Here is a 4,846-nt window from a genome sequence, read left to right on the forward strand (position 1 = left end):
CAGTCATGTGAGAAACTGCACTTGATTAGCAGCACCTGGCTGTAATTACCTTCTTAATTGACATGGAAGTAATAAGGCGAGATTTGCTTTTTCACACGTGGCTTCAGCATGTCGGCTTATATATATATATATTTTTTTTTGTCGAATACATCATAACAAAGCCAAATCTATTATGTGCTGTTTATCACCCCGATTTATCAGTTTTAGGTCAGGGCTAGATGGATGTGAGTTATGTCCTGATATGTAAAACCAGAGAACTGAAAGAGAGCATACTTACTTTCTGCATTTGACTGCACATTGTGTGCAGCAGAAAATAAATCAGAAATAACGCATAAGGGATGACTGCAAAAAAGAAATCTTGGGCATGCTGGTTATGTGTTGTTAGCTTTAGCTCCCAACATTACGAAGTATCATTTTGACCATTTAATAATAAGTGACGAGCTTTATATCACTTGGAATACTGCATGTGTCTTTTTAATGGCCTTCCTGCACAGCAGCAATTTTCAAATATTGCTTCCTAGAGTCCTGAGGAAGATCATGAAATGGACAGATCAGCCCTCAAGCGGCTGCACTACAGCAGCAGCACCCTCCTGGTCTGGTAGTGAATTATCTCCGCTTCTGACTGATAGACTCTGTCCATGAAGCACTTGATAATGTCTTCAGCTTTAGCATCTTCACAGCTCGAATGTCCACATTTGCCTCCTCACTGTTAGACTTGTTTTATTATTTAAGATTCTCTTCATGACTCTGCTGTGTTGCTTGTCAGCTCTAATCCTATGTAGAACCATTTCATTTTTCAGACTACCTGAAGACGATTCACTTTGTTTTCATACATTACATATGTGATTAATCTTACGCTGCATCTTTTTGTTATGCCATTGGTTTTAAACTGTGGGCTTCTGAGCATTACAGACACCCTTAAAGTTGTGATATATGAAGAATGTTATAAAAAGTAGATCGATTGATCGATTGATTGATTTATAGATTCCTGCCTGGGTCAGCAATGTTAGGAAGAGATCTGCCATCTTTGCTTTGTTTTCTCCCTGTTCTCAGCTTTCCATTTTCCAGAAACACAACCACTGGCTTCTGGTCCACCCTGTGTGCTTACAATGAATCTGTATGTATGTGTGCGATGTTGTCCCTGGTTTCCATATGACCCAGAAGTGCTTCCAAAAGGAGAAACTGTGGCAGAGAAAGCATCGCTGGGTCCAGCTTAAAAGGAGCCCACCGCCTCACATCTGGGAGTCAGAGTCTGATGGAAGAGGACAAGGCTTACCTGGAGGAGTGCATGGAGAGAAGGAAAAAAACAGAGAAGAATCATACTTGGTTTGTGTCATTTTTAAAACCTTTGTACAAAGGTATTCTTACTAATAAACCTTTTATTAACACTGAGACATGTGTCTATGAGGTTGTGTCTGGGCTTTGGGGTGCTGTAACGCCCCCTGGTGGTCATATCTGTATACCTGTGAATGTATGCCTGCGTGGAATTGACAACCATACTTGACTCTGGCCAAACATGATGAACACATCATCCTTTGGCCTTCTGGAAACTATATCATCATCTGCTAGTGACTTACAAATCTGTGCTGTCATCATTGTGTATCCTGTAAAAAGGTGCCAAACACAACTGTTATGTAACACTTTAGCTTTCTGATGGCTACTCCATGGACATCCTGCCCTTGGTCTGTCTGTGAGGCTTTGTTAACATCAAATCATATATATGCAGTATAATGATGATGGTGCTATCAGCTTTTTGAAATATACATCTCATTTCTTCTTGTAGCATATTGCTGATAATTTGATTGTTTAATAATATCCACGCAATTTAGATATCATGTTATTGTGTTCTTGATGCTTTCAATAAAATTCTTGAAGGTGTGTAATGTTAAAGACACTATATAAAAGGAAGACAGATTGATTGACATCAGAAAAACGTCAGATATTAGAATGTATTAATTCAATTAAATTCAACTATTTTACTTAGTCGGGTATCTCAACAGCCAATAACCTTCCATTACAATATTTGTATTTTATTATAAACTATGACTTTGATTCTATATGCAATCACTGAATACCAGCGATAGACAGAAATACTAATTATGCAAATTCAAGGAGAAAAAAAAGAGCAGAGGAAAATTTTGTGGTTAATAGTAATTTTCATTATAAAAATATTTTCAATAATAAAAACCCAGCAACTAAAAGTACAGACGTAAAAAAGACAGCTAGATAGATAGATAGAAATGAAAGGCACTAGATAGATAGATAGATAGACAGATAGATATGAAAGGTACTATATAATAGATAGATAGATAGAAATGAAAGGCACTAGATAGATAGATAGATAGATAGAAAGATAGAAAGATAGATAGATAGAAAAGAAGAGCACTTAATAAAAATAGATAGATAGATAGAAAGATAGATAGTTAGAAATGAAGAGCACTAAATAATAGATAGATAGAAATGAAGAGCACTAAATAATAGATAGATAGTAGATAGAAATGAAAGGCACTATATAGATAGATAGATAGATAGATAGATAGAAATGAAGAGCACTAAATAATATATAGATAGACAGATAGAAATGAAAGGCACTATATAGATAGATAGATCGGAATATTTAAATATCTGTATTATTTAAGCAGTGTTTGTAAAAACTTAAAATGAAAAAACTAATTTGGCATATTGCAAAAACTGTATTTTAATAAGATAAATCTAAGTAGTCATCAAAAATAAATCAAGAAGCAACTAAAAACTTTGGAATAAAACTGATATCTCAAGGCAGAGAGACAGACTGATTTTTTGCAGTTATATTACAGAGAAGCTCTTTATGCCACGTGGAATCCATTACAGGTTTTTCCACACAGGTGTTAAATTTGAAATACAAATGTTCATCTTCAATAGAACATAAACTTCAGTAATTCCTAATGTTACTTAAAATTCTTTGAGTTTATTTGTCATTTTATAATAAGCCAACTCCACGTTTTTTTCTGCTATGATAGATAGATAGATAGATGAAAATAAAAAGCATTAAAAAGGACTAATGTCTAAACATATGTACAGTACATATGCAATAGAGCACATTTACGCCTTTATAAAGCACAACTAATTTGTCTTCATTTCTAAATCAACCATCCAATAAATCAAGAATCTGACTATTCACAAAAGGAGCTCAGTCCTGTAAATTACAGCTGTAGTCCAAATAATGAACAAGGTGTCCTATCCTAATAACTAACCTCTTAGAAGCCCGATTATGCACAATATACTGCAGCCAGTTGCCAGCACATTCGTATCGCACCTGATTAAGTGATGTCTTGACTGTCAGTTCAACGGTATTAAAGTTAACATTTAAATGCATTAGACGTGTTATGAAAAGTACAGTGTCTATTTATGCAGTAGTCATCAAGCAATTAACAGTAGTCAGATTCCCTAAAATTTAACAACACATTTATTTACTGCAGATGCTGTGCCCATCTTATTATAAACATAATAAATATGCATTTGCTTTTAGGATATGTCAAATTGTGAAATAATTCCTTGCCAGTTTAGAGGAGTAATAATACATCGTCTGTTCCCCAACACCTCCTCTTTCCCCTGAGTCACCCACCAAGAAGCATCTACAATGGCATTAAAAGGGGACTTGGTCTTTTTTGTGAATGGCTGTAAAGTATACTTTGGCTTGGCACGGAGTGGCATTAGGGGTGATGGAGGCGTTAGAAGACCAGTAAGGAATCAGTAATTAAAGTCGGACTCATCTATCTAAGGGTCTTCAAAGTAATAAACTCAGGTTATATTCGTAGGTCAAGCCTTTGTAGTTTTAACTGATTACATTTGCCTTGCTTTATAAACGTGACACTTTTTGTTTTTTTTTTTTTGTATAAGGCACTACCAGAACTGCACGTCTCCAGCTGTGATAGTTGATGAAAGTAGATGTCCTCATAAAAAAAAAAAAGCCTGAAAAAAAAGCCGCCCAGACCTTGGACCTCTGTGATTTCCAGGCCGTATGTCAGTTCCAATTGTCATAGTGCTGCAGAAAGATTGAGGACGAGCAGTTTGGAATACTGCTCAATATGTACACGCAATAGAAGAGGGTGATTAACATTTGAAGTGAAAAAATCCCTAATTGGTGCACTGGTGATACTACAGGGCTGATATTCTGTGAAAATCCTGGAGACTGAAAGCCATTAATTAACCTCGGTGCCGTGATTACTACTTACATTAAAGAATAATACATTAAAGATGGCAGGGGCCTTTTCTTCCCACTTCAGAGAGCCTCTTGGATCGCCCTGCCCCTGTGAGCTTCGATATGTTAACTGGGAAGCGACTAATTAGATGTCAAAAATTCATAAGGCCCCTCTTTAATATTGCATATCTATCCTGGGCTGTCACTTCAAAACAAGGGATTGTATAAACAGAGCGACCGCAACATAAAAACCCAGCAGGAATGTGAGGGGAGGAAAAAAAAAGAGGAAACAATCAAAGAAAGTTCCTTGATGAACCCCAGAGAACAGCACCTGTGGAAATGTAATCTTGCAAATTCTGAAAGCAAAAAAAAAAAAAAGGCTCATCTTAATATGATTGTGGGCAAAGGAAAGCAGCAGAGGCGCTGCAAGCAGTGAAGGGTGGGGGGAGCGAATGAGGAGACTGACTTATCAAAGGCTCTGGCAGGTAAATAGTCATTTACTATGCATGCACAATGAACGTTACACAGTGCCTTGACACGAGCGTGAGGGTGATAATGAAAGGCAGCGCTATTGTGGCATCCGTCAGGGGACTTTTTTTTAATATCTCTTCTTCTCTCGAGTGAAGGAGCGCTGATGCTTCTTGGCGGCAGCCTCCTGTTGTAAGT

The 4,846-nt window shown here is 36.8% G+C and overlaps 1 long non-coding RNA gene across 1 annotated transcript; it reads left to right on the forward strand.

Moving 5' to 3' along the window:
• The first annotated feature begins 1,031 nt into the window (after nucleotides 1-1,031).
• On the forward strand, nucleotides 1,032-4,558 carry LOC120518705. Its single transcript, XR_005631281.1, has 2 exons — nucleotides 1,032-1,326; nucleotides 3,880-4,558. It is a non-coding gene; the product is annotated as an uncharacterized LOC120518705 (long non-coding RNA).
• The last annotated feature ends 288 nt before the right edge of the window (nucleotides 4,559-4,846 follow it).

Source organism: Polypterus senegalus, chromosome 18 (assembly GCF_016835505.1).
Source record: "Polypterus senegalus isolate Bchr_013 chromosome 18, ASM1683550v1, whole genome shotgun sequence".
In the NCBI taxonomy this organism is placed as follows: domain Eukaryota; kingdom Metazoa; phylum Chordata; class Cladistia; order Polypteriformes; family Polypteridae; genus Polypterus; species Polypterus senegalus.